The sequence below is a fragment of the Bos javanicus genome, chromosome 4, assembly GCF_032452875.1.
Source record: "Bos javanicus breed banteng chromosome 4, ARS-OSU_banteng_1.0, whole genome shotgun sequence".
NCBI lineage: Eukaryota > Metazoa > Chordata > Mammalia > Artiodactyla > Bovidae > Bos > Bos javanicus.
Genome location: NC_083871.1, coordinates 50,633,575 through 50,647,414, shown reverse-complemented (window position 1 = coordinate 50,647,414; position 13,840 = coordinate 50,633,575). Strand labels below are relative to the sequence as shown.

The following is a 13,840-nucleotide window of genomic DNA, read 5'->3' as shown; positions in this document are numbered from 1 at the left end:
GTATAAACATATGTGCATGTGTGCAAAGTCGCTTCAGTCGTGTCCAAATCTTTGCAACCCCATGGACTGTAGCCCACCGGGCTTCTCTGTCCATGGGGGTCTCCAGGCAAGACTATCAGAATGGGTTGCTGTGCCCTCCTCCAGGGGATCTTCCTGACCCAGGCACCAAACCTGTGTCTCCTGTGACTACTGCCCTGCAGGTGGATTCTTTACTGCTGAAACATACTCACAGTATCAAATAATGGGCACAGATAATTCATTAATACTTGTTCTCATTTCTTGTAGTTGTCACCTCACTTGTCCCTACTACTGAGCCTCCTACTACTAAGCCTCCTACTACTGAGCCTCCTACTACTGAGCCTCCAAATGATTATTTGACCAATGAAAGCAGTAAGTTTTTGTACAGATTTATCGTTATGTCATGTTTTAGTGTTTCTTTCTTCCTGATCTATTTATCTTTTGAACCTCTCTGTTGTAAAGTGGAAAAGACCAATTATCTGAAATTGTGGGGCTCATCATTGTTAGTGTTTTACTGATCATCTCTGCTGTCATCTGTCTATAGATTATATACATATGTGTATGTATATATACACAGACACCATATTATACATACATATGCACTCACTGTAAACTAATGGGTGTGGACAATTGATTAATACTTGCTTCCTTTCTTTCAGAAGTTACGGGTACTGGTTCTAAAAAAGCTTGTCTGAAAAATGAAAGTGGTTAGTTTTGCTTATGTTTGCCTTTAAGACATCCTATAGCACTTTTTCCCTTCCTGATCAATACCTTTCTCAAAAATGTTATTTATTTATTTTTAAATGTAACAGAGATGAATATTTTGAATGATGCAATTCAAAAAAACAAGTACAATTCAAAAAAAATGATACCAAAAACAGGTACAATTCACAAGGAAATCGACATCATAAACAGTTAGACACCTAACAACAAAGAAACAAAGATACCTAAAGCAAAAATCAGGAGAAATATAAGGGAAAAGAAAAAAACATATAATCATAATGAGACATATTAACATTTCTCTGAGAATATTTTATCAAAGCGCAGAAAAAATAAAAATGGGAGCATCTTGAATGATGTCATTAATAATTTAAATATAATAGATTTCTATTTATATTAATTTATCTTAATCTTATATCCTATACAAATATATTTAACATTTTGTACCTCATACATTGTTATTAGATATCCATAGGCCATTTAGAAAAACTGACAAAGATAAACATTACCAAATTTCTAAAAGTAGAATCTTTTGTCACTTATACGCATATATTACTTTTGACATTATTTTCTGTTATAGGTTATTACAAGATAGTGACTATAGCTCCTTGTGCTAAATAGTAAACATCTGTTTCTTGTTGCATATCTATTTTTTTTTAATTAGAAATCTAGCATCTTATTCAAACTAAGTCAAACAAATGAAATCAAAATGTCATAATTCAGATTGGCTGGGCAGATGAAAACATGTGCATGTATGCACTCCCATTTACCATGTCACTCTGCTTGACCCCCCAAACTGTATGTAATTGTTTTCTATCGTTGGGTTAATCATGTTCCCATTATGGCTTGCTATTGTAATTCTCTTTTACTTTTTGTTTGGCTATTGATTGTGAAAACTGATAAGCATCTTTCACTATTGTGATTATGAAATGGCAACCCACTCCAGGGTTCTTGCCTGGAAAATCCTATGGAGGAGGAACATGGCAGGCTATACAGTCCATGGGGTCGCAAAGAGTCAGACACGACTGAGTGACTAACACTAACATTAACTAGTACTCACTTAATACCGTTGAATCATGACTGGTCAACAGAAAAATAATAGAATTCTATATCACCAAAACTACCATTTAATAGAAAAACCTGTAAACACTTTTTAAAATCCAGATGTGTATTAGAATTAACTTGGAATTTTTTGAAAAATACAAATGCCCAGGTACTGCTTCTTTTTGCCAGAGTTCCAGACATGTTTCTAAAAAGCAACTGTGTTTAAAAGCAACTGGACTATATGAGGATCTTTTACATTTATCTAGTTTGTTTCACTTATTGTATTTCATATTCAGTGCTCCCGTTTCATTTAGTTTATGTTTTCCAATTTCTCCATCTCTTCTTTTGTTTTTTTTTTGGTGTTCTTTATCAAACCTTTGTCAAGCATAGTGGAAAAGTTATTGTATACATATATATATATATATATATATTTTAGAAAGCATGAGTCAGACATGACTGAGCGACTTCACTTCCACTTTTCACTTTCATGCCTTGGAGAAGGAAATGGCAACCCACTCCAGTGTTCTTGCTTGGAGAATCCAGGGACAGGGGAGCCTGGTGGGCTGCCGTGTATGGGGTCGCACAGAGTCGGACACGACTGAAGCAACTTAGCAGCAGCAAGGGAATATATGTATATTACACATACATATTTATTGCAATATACATACACGTATAAACATATGTGCATGTGTGCAAAGTCGCTTCAGTCGTGTCCAAATCTTTGCAACCCCATGGACTGTAGCCCACCGGGCTTCTCTGTCCATGGGGGTCTCCAGGCAAGACTATCAGAATGGGTTGCTGTGCCCTCCTCCAGGGGATCTTCCTGACCCAGGCACCAAACCTGTGTCTCCTGTGACTACTCCCCTGCAGGTGGATTCTTTACTGCTGAAACATACTCACAGTATCAAATAATGGGCACAGATAATTCATTACTACTTGTTCTCATTTCTTGTAGTTGTCACCTCACTTGTCCCTACTACTGAGCCTCCTACTACTAAGCCTCCTACTACTGAGCCTCCTACTACTGAGCCTCCTACTACTGAGCCTCCAAATGATTATTTGACCGATGAAAGCAGTAAGTTTTTGTACAGATTTATCGTTATGTCATGTTTTAGTGTTTCTTTCTTCCTGATCTATTTATCTTTTGAACCTCTCTGTTGTAAAGTGGAAAAGACCAATTATCTGAAATTGTGGGGCTCATCATTGTTAGTGTTTTACTGATCATCTCTGCTGTCATCTGTCTATAGATTATATACATATGTGTATGTATATATACACAGACACCATATTATACATACATATGCACTCACTGTAAACTAATGGGTGTGGACAATTGATTAATACTTGCTTCCTTTCTTTCAGAAGTTACGGGTATATATATTTTAGAAAGCATGAGTCGGACATGACTGAGCGACTTCACTTCCACTTTTCACTTTCATGCATTGGAGAAGGAAATGGCAACCCACTCCAGTGTTCTTGCCTGGAGAATCCAGGGACAGGGGAGCCTGGTGGGCTGCCGTGTATTGGGTTTCACACAGTTGGACATGATTGAAGCGACTTAGCAGCAGCAGCAGAAAGCATGAATTTTTACCTATCAATTACCTCTTGAACTTCCTTGGTTAATGTTAAGAAAAAGTCAATTATTCCTGAAACTGTGGTGTTCATACATTCAATCAGAGTATCTCTCCTGTCTGTGTTAGCAGATCTTCTATTATATATACATGCATATTAACGCACACATAGTTAACCACATATGTGCCACTGTCTAATAATATTTATGTATGACTGACAATACAATTGATTAATACCTGCTCTCCTTTCTCCTAGATACTAATTCTACAAAGGCATGTCTGGAAGGTGATGGCAGTAAGTTCTGTCTTTGTCTGCCTTTGTGTCATGTTACAGCACTCTTTTCCCTCTGGATAAACTTAACTTTTGGACTTCCTTGATACAACGTAGAAAAAACAAAATTTCTGGATATTGCAGAATAGACTGCATATTTTAAGTAAATCCATCGTTCCCGAAGAGTCATCTTAACACATTAAATGCTGGTTTTGGTGTAAGATGACTCTAAATGAGAGGATGAACTGATAGGCTCCAAATTATTTCAAAGGTGGGCTTTGCCCAGTTGTGTAGATTTTGTGTGTAATAATTGCAGAAACTTGATGTCAAGTTGCTTCTAGAGTATTTTTGAGTTTTTGGCCTTGCTGGTAACTAATACATGAACTGACACTTGCTGAGAGCTTGATCTACATAAGGTGTTGTGCTGGATCTTATGTGCATATTTTTTTTTCATCATAACACTCCTATGAGGTGGTGTAACATTTTCCCATAATTTTTCAATGAGGGCCACTAGCCAAAATTACTTACATCCCTTGTACCAAGCTCCATAGCTAGATATGAGGATTCAACAAAGGCCATCAGAATCCATGGTTCAGACACTTCCTCAGTTCTCTATTCCATCTCTAAGATATAGAGCAAGAATCCTAAAACCGAGGCCCTGAGACAGGGTGGACCCATGGGCAGGGTATAAGTGCGTGGATTTCCAACTATCCCAGACAGCACTTTAACCCCGGTTCTTTTATTATTAGTTGCACGAAGGTGGGTAATTACTTCTATTTCTGGGCAATAGTGCCCTCTTCTGCCAACTGGGAACAATTGCACCCAACTCAGTTATTACAGAGATAAGGTCACCTATGTGGAATGTCTCCCACAGGGTATCCATTTAGCTGGCACAGGATGAGTACTAGTTGGTGGCCCCTTCTCCCTACATGAAGGATCTCAGTGAATTTAGAAGAGCTGGCAATGGTCCTGCTGATCCCTCCTCCGTTCCCAGTGTGTCAGGGGGCCTGGAACTCAGCTAACATCTGACCTGACTCAAGCTAACATTAGCTAACATCTGACCTGACTCAAGGCCATGAGTTATGAGCATGTCCCTCCTCCTGAGATCCTTTCCACACCACATACTAGTGATTCTGGAGTTCTGACTCCATGAAGGTAAAGCACAGAACATACAGGAAGAAACTCAGCCTTGTAGTCCATTGAGTAGCAAGTCAGGCCCAGTATCATTGTTAATTTCTTCTTGACATCATCTATTTCTTGCAAAACTTCAAAGGAGAGTAAGTGCAATCATCCTAGAACATCACGGGCACGAGTTTAGACATCTAAGAAAGACAGGTGACTGAGGCATGAGCTCCTAAGGTTTTGGGGATTTTGGACTAACCACTCTCTTCCATTTTGTACAAAGTTCTCTTTACTAAAGCCTTCCACCCACCTCACTGTGTCGCAACCAGATTTCCCTGGCTTATCCCCTTCATAGGAATCTCATTGGTGCACAACATGTAATGGCTCAGATGCTTCCACATCAGCAATTCAACTTGCTGTTTATGCGTAACTTTGATGTCTGGGATATTTATTGGACATGGAAATGCAGGACTACAGAGCAGCTAAGAATACCTTCTTCAGATTCAGGTTGCTGGGATTGAAATGTGATTTCTGGTGCTTTCTAAATGAGTGACACCAAGCCAATTATTTCTCTCTGTCCTCAGTTTACTGGTAAAAGGGGTTGAAAATGATAATCTCGTAGGTTATTTGAAAACTTAACTAAGATTAGAATCTTGCAAGCAAAGCTCTCAGAATAAGTGTTTGACATTTGGTTAGGGGTTAACAAACGTCACCTCTTATTGTTACTCAGAGATGTGATGGTGCAAAAAATGCTATTTATCATAGATATTTTTCCCATTTGGACTCATTCTTTTAAAACACAACCCTGCTTTTTAATATTTGGGAAGGTTCTGTTGGATTTAGTTGAGGTCGTTGATTGACTTGAATTGTCAACTAGATTCTGAGTTGTTCTGGTGGTGGTGGTGCTCATGGTGGTTGCATCTGTTTTCTTTGGGTTTGGGGTGCCACTTCTTTGCAGATCACCAGAAATAAATCATTGTGACCACTTCCGTGAATATGTCCTCTCCTCTCAAAAGAACACTTGAAACTAACCAAAATGACTTCTCCTAGGTACCCTGCAGCTGCAGCTCATGAACACCTCTGCAGCCTATTACACCTACCTCTTACTCCTCTTCCTGAGCACAGTCTACTTTGTTGTCATCATTTCCTGTGTGTTTAGAAGAACAGGCGTCTGCTGAGACGGGAAGATCTCGTAATGGGGGGGCTACCGAGAGATCAACTTTCCTTCATCCTCTACAGTCCCAGAAAGTCTCTGCTTGCTTTTTGGTTTGGGTTATCTCAGTTCAGATGTGTATTTATCTATGATGTCATAATTGTCCCACCCTCAAGTCCTTTCAACTCCTGAGCGCACACAATGGGCAGCTCCCTGTCTCCTCCCTCAGCACCTCCACCCAGACCACGACCCTGACTCTCCCTGTCACACACCCTGGAGAAGTCAGCTTTGCTGCTCGAATTCTGTACTTAGATTTTCATAACATGCACAATAAATACAAAAGAATCACAAGCCCCCTTTTGTCTGTGTACTTTAATTTCATGAAATCTAACCAAGGTGAGAAACAGCATGATAACCACGCCCTCAAATTCAGCGATGACTGTAATAATGTTACTCAGGTCTTTCACTGAGATGGTGGTTATGGTGCTTTCTCTGGGGCACCGGCTGCAAGACGACCAGTGGAGCTGGTCCAACAGGAGCCAAACAAAGGTGCCCGTGTTCCTTCTCTTTCAGAGTCACCAGAGGCAGACTCATTGGGTTGGGGCATTCGGATAGTGACAGTATAACACCCAGCATGACCTGCACTGTGTGTGCTCAGATCTGTGCTAGGGTCTCACAAGCCTGACTCCAGATCCTCGTGTTAACCCCTGATGAGACCTGCGCCAACACCAGAGGAGCATCGGGGGCAGGATGCAGCATGCAGACTGTGGCCATCGAGGGCCTGGGTTTGAACCCTGGGTCTGTATTAGCACTTGTGTGATCTCAGACAGCTCTTCGAGCTCTCTGTGTCATCATTTCCTCATCTGTGTAATGAAGTTACAGAGCCCTGTCTCCTGGAGTGTGAGGATTAGATGAGTCCATGATGCCTGGTCCATGCAAGTTCTCAACATTAGTATCTACTGTCAGTACTTCCTAATCTACTGTAGGAACAATAGATTCCACACATACACAAATGCACTGAGATTCATTTCTAAGCTTACTTCCCTGCAAAGAAATCAGATGTAGATGGAACAGAGACTCCGTTTCTACTGTTCATCAGGTAATCCCATTAATCATTTAAGAACCCCTGGAAGAAGCAACAGTTAGAGTTCACAGTTTATAGGTTGGAGAGGTTAATTTGTCTGTTCACGGTCACTATTTTGTAAATAAGAGTCATTCAGGTTTTTCTGAACCTGGAGCTCACATTTTGTAATCTAGCATCACATGGCTTTCCCTTGGTTCACTTTCTGCTGGGAAAAAACAAACTACAACAGGACAAAACACACACTGCTTCTTTACTAAAGGCTTCCTCCAAGGATTCGGAGAGAATTTTCTTAAGAATTTGTGATTGTATCTGTCTTTTTCTTACGTATATACTCTGGTTTCCACATATCTACTCCCGTGGTTGTCAACATGGTGGAAATCCTGCCTTATTCTATGTGTGTGGTTTTACAACTTCTTTTTCTTTTCTGCTGAAATATCTGTTCATGTCTTTCAACCATTTTTCCTATTGAGTAATAATACGAATAAACAGGACACTCATTATATGTGTTTCTGTGTATTTCTGTAAGTACAGACATAGAACAAAAAGTTAAATTCATGGTAGAAGGAAGGAAAAATAAGGGATGTTCTATTTCCTCTAATGAATTCTTTTAAAGGAAATTTTTTATGTATTAGAATTGAAACACTGTCTTATTTAAAATTGGAGAAGCTTATTGTTTGTTTCTTTGTGTATAATCGGCTTCAGTGTGTATGAAACAAGTTCTTAGGCAATTAAACAAAGATTCCCATTTGAAAACAAAAAGAGACCAACCAAATAAACAATGGTGGTTTAGTTGCTGAGTTTTGTCCAACTCTTGAGACCCCATGGACCATAGCCTGCCAGGCTCCTCTGTCCATGGGATTCTCCAGGCAGGAATCCTGGAGTGGGTTGCTATTTCCTTCTCCATGGAATCTTCCCACCCCAGGAATCAAACATGGGTCTCCTGCATCGCAGGCAGATTCTTTACCGACTGAGCTATGAGGTAAACCCTTAGATTGATCCCTTGGTTCACGTTAACTTGACCAGTCCTCTTTAGGTAAAATACAGTGCCCTCATCTTAGAGATTTGGAAATATTTATTCAATGGGAAGAAATAATGTAGTAAGTACAGAAGCCAAGAGGGGAAACTTACCTTGGCTAATGCACAAACTGCTGTGATGAACTTTAGGGTGCAAGTATCTTTTCAAATTATGGTTTCTCCAGATATACACCCATGAGTGGGATTGCTGGATCATATGGTCATTTTATTGCAACATGGATGGATCTGGAGATTATCATACCAAGTGAGGTAAATCAGAGAAAGACAAATATCGTATGACAACACTTATATATGGAATGTAAAAAAAAAATTATACAAATAAACTTATATTAAAAAAAAGAATAGATTCACAGACTTAGAAAACAGGTTTACGGTTACCAAAGGGGAAAAGTTGGGACAGGGATATATTAGGAGTTTAGGATTAACATATACAAACTCCTAAATATAAAACAGATGATCAACAAGGACCTACTGCATAGCACAAAGAACTCTACTCAATATTCTGTGATAACTTATATGAGAAAAGAATCTGAAGAAGAATGCATACATGCATATGTATGACTGAATCACTTTGCTGTTCACCTGAAACTAACACAGCATTATAAATCAACTATACACTACTATACAATAAAGATTACATTTTAAAAAGGAAGCAATAAAAATTTAGAAAAGGGCAAATTTGCAAATCTCTGAGAAGTTTTGTGCAGCTGATTTTCCGGCCAGGACCACACTGGACAGCGTCTCCTGTGCTGTCCAACTTCCTGCCCCTCTCGCCCTGGGCTGCCCTGGCATGGGAGGGGTAGAGAGGGGAGGGCAGTGCGGGTGGGGTGACAGCCTGAGTGGCAGCAGGAGGGCGCTGGTGTGGATGATGGGGTTTCATCCTCTCAGGCTTCAGTTTTGTTCACATGCTCAAAACCACATTTTGGTTGATTTGTGGAAACTGTTTAAAGTCAAACAGGCCCTACTGGTTGAGACTGTACAAGGCTAGCTGAGGTGTCAAAAAAGTATAAGCACAGTTAAACCACAACCAACTTTGCTCACTTTCAAAAGGTCACAACTAATGGAAGAAAAGATCTCTCTACACAGGCATGTAATTGTTATCAAACATACTAGGCTGTGGGTCATGGTTCCCCATTATGGAAATATATGCAAGTGCATACTCAGTTGCTTCAGTGCTGTCTGACTCTTTGCGGCCCTATGGACTGCAGCCTGCCAGGGTCCTCTGTCCATGGGGATTCTCCAGGCAAGAATACTGGAGTGGGTTGCCATGCCCTCCTCCAGGAGATCTTCTTGACCCAGGGATCGAACCCAAGTCTCCTTTGCCTCCTGCATTGCAGGCAGATTCTTTACTGCTGAGCCACGAGGGAAGCCCATTTAAATATACAGTTCTTCCAATTAGCTCCTAAGTGAGTTGGGAAACTTACACCCAGAATGTTCAGATGCTGCACCTTCGACCACGCCCTTTACCATGAAGGAAAGAGAAGACAGGACTCCTTGCAGCGCTAAGATCATTCTTGACATTCCTCCAGCCACTTGTGTTCTTCCTTAGTCTATGACTTACTGAGACTGGAACATCTTGGTCTCATTTTCTCAGTGTAGACGGGAGGACACAAGACCCAATCCCTGAATCAAGCTGCATGGAGTGATGTGAGATGCTTTTTTTCTCACGAGAAAATAGACACAGAAGACCAGGGTTGACCTATGCAATTGAGTGTCATATACTGAGTCACCCAAGACCCCGTAAAGGGACTAAATGACTTTAGAGTCAACCTGAGCAAGGCTTACTAGGGGACAGTAAATCAGATGACAGTGTGACAGGTGAATAGCAGAGGGTTGTTTGCAATGTGAGCATGAAGAGCAGGTGTCCCTCCCCACACACACCCAGCAGGTCCAGAGTGGGGTCCAGACCCTGCACTCCATCCATCCAGTCCCAGAGGGAAGCAGGGCTTCATGGCTGAGGTCAAGGCTTCAGCTCTCACAGTCCAACCACAGGGCACATTCAAGTCACATCCTCATTCTTCTTGTCTCTGCTCTGAAAGCCAACTTCTAGGGGGACGTGCCCTCCTAGGGAGACAGCCGAGTCATACTGGTCCAGCCCAAGATGGGAGGAGAGCTCTTTCTCAGGTTACAATCACACACTGATGTCTGGCTCAGACCCCAGCTATGATCGTGGTGTAGACACGGGTTCACTCCTAGGACAGAATGCTCCCATCATAATGACACCACTGAAGTCTTGAGGTTTTAGTCCAAGGCCAGACCCTGGAGCTCCCCTCTCCCCTCTCTCCATGTAAGAAGCTCCCCCTGACAAGGCCCCAGCTCCCCAGGGAGCCTCCAGCTGCATTTGTGTCCTGTGGCCCATTCTTAGACTGAGCATGGGTGGAGTCAATTAGATCCACACAAATGACTGCTTCCACCCAAACCAGTGTGATTTTACCTATACACAACTAAGTGTTGCTTGAATAACAATGAATATAAAAAAGAAAATCCAAAAACGAGTACACATGCTGCCTTCCTATGAAGCATTATGTTGAACATTCTTTTCTGAAAAAGAATAGCTCACTATATAATTGAGTTTATTTTAATTCAAACTAACTAAATACAAGGGGAAATGATGGCAATGATTTCATGGTGCAGTTTCAAAGAAGAGTATCCAGACTAATTTAGATCATTCTCTTATGAGAAAGATACTGTTTCTGGAGACCTTTGGTATGTATTCATAATCCCTTGTGTCCCCCTTAGTCCAACATGTTAGGCCAAATGTATGATGAAAAACAGGAAAAATAAAACTAATTATTTTGATATGTAGGAACTTGTTACTTTTTAAAATTATACAAAAAGGCATGTACATGAGTGTTGTTTTTTTTTTTAAAGCAAGACAAATGTAGGGTCTTAAGAAATATTGGAGTAGGAAATGGCAACCTCTCCAGTATTCTTGCCTGGAAAATTACATGGATGGAGGAATCCAGTGGGCTACAGTCCATGGGGTCCCAAAGAATTAGAAACAACTGAGCACATACACTAGAAGAAATATAAAAGAAATCTCATACATGAAACAAGAAATTCCATTCTGCAAGTTAAAATAAAAAGATATTTTGCTTACGATGAAATACTACTGGCAACTTTTCATTACGAGATCAGATTCAGTCTCCTCTGAATACAGGGTGGACCATGACATTATCTCACCATCCTCAGGCAGGTGACTAAATATATATGGATATGGCACTATGTCGTGAGATACTGCAATTAATAAATTCTTTATTAGCTGTTCAATAACATCAGCAGTGAATGGCACCTTTTCAGCCTTCAAAAGGAAGATCTCATCTCTGGTGTTTTTCTCTTTTTTGGTGACTTTCAGTGAGGGTTTTTTCATGGTTAGAAAGAGAGGAAATAAGCGTATTTGAGATATGGTGTAAAAAGGCAAAATGCTACATTTGCCCTGTGTTTTCATTAAGAAGTTTATATACTGAACATGGACTGTGTTTTAGACACTTAAAGAACCATATGGAAGGCTATCGAAGGATTTATTTTTAGAGTAAATTCACAGCACCAATATGTATACATGTGGCTGATCCCCTTTGCTGCATAGCAGAAACTAATACAACATTGTAAAGCAACTATACACCAGTCAAAAAATAAACACAATACAAAAATATCAAGCTCATGTGGTTTAATGTAATAACGATAGAGGAAGGGAGCGACACCTACTATCCCATGTAGCTCTTCCAAAGCCCTTGTGAAATAGGTTTCTCATCACTTACATTCTAAAAATAAATAAATAAATAAATAAAAATAAAAAGGGATCTACTATTTCCACGCCCACATTTTTGTTTTATGTCTGAACACTACTGCAGAAAGACAGGTTGAAGTATGTTGAGTACCACCGACGCAGTACAAGGCTTCCAACTGCCACGCTTGTCTTTCTTACACTGTTGTTTGTCTGTGTAGATGTCACCTCAATTGTCACTTTATTTTCTACCTAACATTTTACCACAGCTGGGCTATACATCTCAGGATGGTGTAAGTGATAGTCCTGGAATACTCTTTCAGCAAGTATTCCATTAGCTTTTTATTTGGCTCACACCTCACCAAAGCCTTCATTTCAGGACACTGAGTCTGCATCTAGGTTGCAGCTGAGCACGTCTGACTTTGTGCTGCAGAAGAGAAGCTCAGGAACTAGGCCTGGTGTGCGTGCTGAGGGACTCACAGCTTCCCTGCCCAAGTCCCCTTTCCTCACCATACCCTCACCACCCTTCTCCTGGGCTTCAAGGCAAAATTAACCTGAAAATTAGCATAGCTATACACATGACTGAGTGATTAAAAAAAAGTACATACTAAGGAGGCCCTGGGTACAATTAATATAACTGGAAAGAAACCTGTATTTCAGTTGGAAGTGATTGCTATCTTTATTCTCAAAGCTTCATTTCGGGTGGATCCTTCAGCTGATCGCTCCCAGTGCCCTGTCTTTAAAATTTCTGAGGATATGATGCAAAGATAGGGGGACCTGGCCCTGTCCCCTGGTCCTCACTGACCCCTGGTTCAATTTAGGAGTCCTCCTTTGAACATACACAGACACACACACACACATACACACACACACACACACACACACACCTGATTCTCCAAAACTGCAATCTTCCCTATAATTTCCATATTAAGTGGACCCCAGACATCATTTACTAGAAACTGTCCAGGTTCAGTCTTTCCTAGTGGCTCAGAAGGTGAAGAATCTACCTGCAATGCAGGAGACACAGGAGACTTGGGTTCGACCCCTCGGTCAGAAAGATCCCCTGGAGGAGGGCATGGCAACTCACTCCAGTATTCTTGCCTAGAGAATCCCATGGGTAGAGGAGCCTGGTGGGCTACAGTCCCTGGGGTCACAGATAGTTGGACACAACAGAATGACTGAGCATGCACACACATCTGGGTTCAAGGTAAACAATAAGCCCTACCATTTCCGGAGCTCTTCCTCTGCCTCTGGGACTGGACTACACACTGTGTTCACATGATCCTGTTTACTCTCCATACAACCCCATGACTTCCCTTTTCACAGACGGAAAAAAGGAAGTGAAGCTCCTTGCCAAAACTACACAGCTATCATATTATTCAGAAAATTTAGCCCCCTCTGATGAGACCCTTGGAGGATACAACCCAATGCTGGCTCAGATAGTAGCAGGACTTTTCAGCAAGGATGGTTGTTCTGGGTTTGTCTTCTCCTCCCAAATTAGCAGGGCACTCACTGCTCTGTGGGTATAAAGTAGCCAAAGAGAGCATGAGATTTGTCTCCAGCCAGACCTGGCTTCAAATCCCAACCTAATTCTTCTTGGGCATGCAGTGACTTAAAAACCATCTCCTTTGGGGAAGGGATAAATTAGGAATTTGAGATTAATATATACACACTCAGTTCAGTTCAGTTCAGTCGCTCAGTCGTGTCCGACTCTTCGCGACCCCATGAATCGCAGCACGCCAGGCCTCCCTGTCCAAAACCAACTCTCGGAGCTCACTCAGACTCACGTCCATCGAGTCAGTGATGCCATCCAGCCATCTCATCCTCTGTCGTCCCCTCCTGCCCCCAATCCCTCCCAGCATCTATATATAAAATTGGCTTCCCTGGTGGCTCAGTTGGTAAAAAAAATAGGCCTGCAATGCAAGAGACCAGGTTCGATCCTGGGTTGGGAAGATCCCCTGGAGTACTGCATGGCAACCCAATCCAGTATTCTTGCCAGGAGAATCCCCATGGACAGAGGAGCCTTGTAGGCTACCGTCCATGGGGTCGCAAAGCAAAGGACACAGCTTGGAGACTAAACCACCACCATATATAAAAT

At 41.3% G+C, this 13,840-nt stretch overlaps 1 long non-coding RNA gene across 1 annotated transcript; it reads left to right on the top strand.

Annotated features, from left to right (window-relative positions):
• The first annotated feature begins 3,608 nt into the window (after positions 1–3,608).
• Positions 3,609–6,252, top strand: LOC133246076 (uncharacterized). The gene is made up of 2 exons (XR_009735894.1): positions 3,609–3,648; positions 5,797–6,252. It is a non-coding gene; the product is annotated as an uncharacterized LOC133246076 (long non-coding RNA).
• The last annotated feature ends 7,588 nt before the right edge of the window (positions 6,253–13,840 follow it).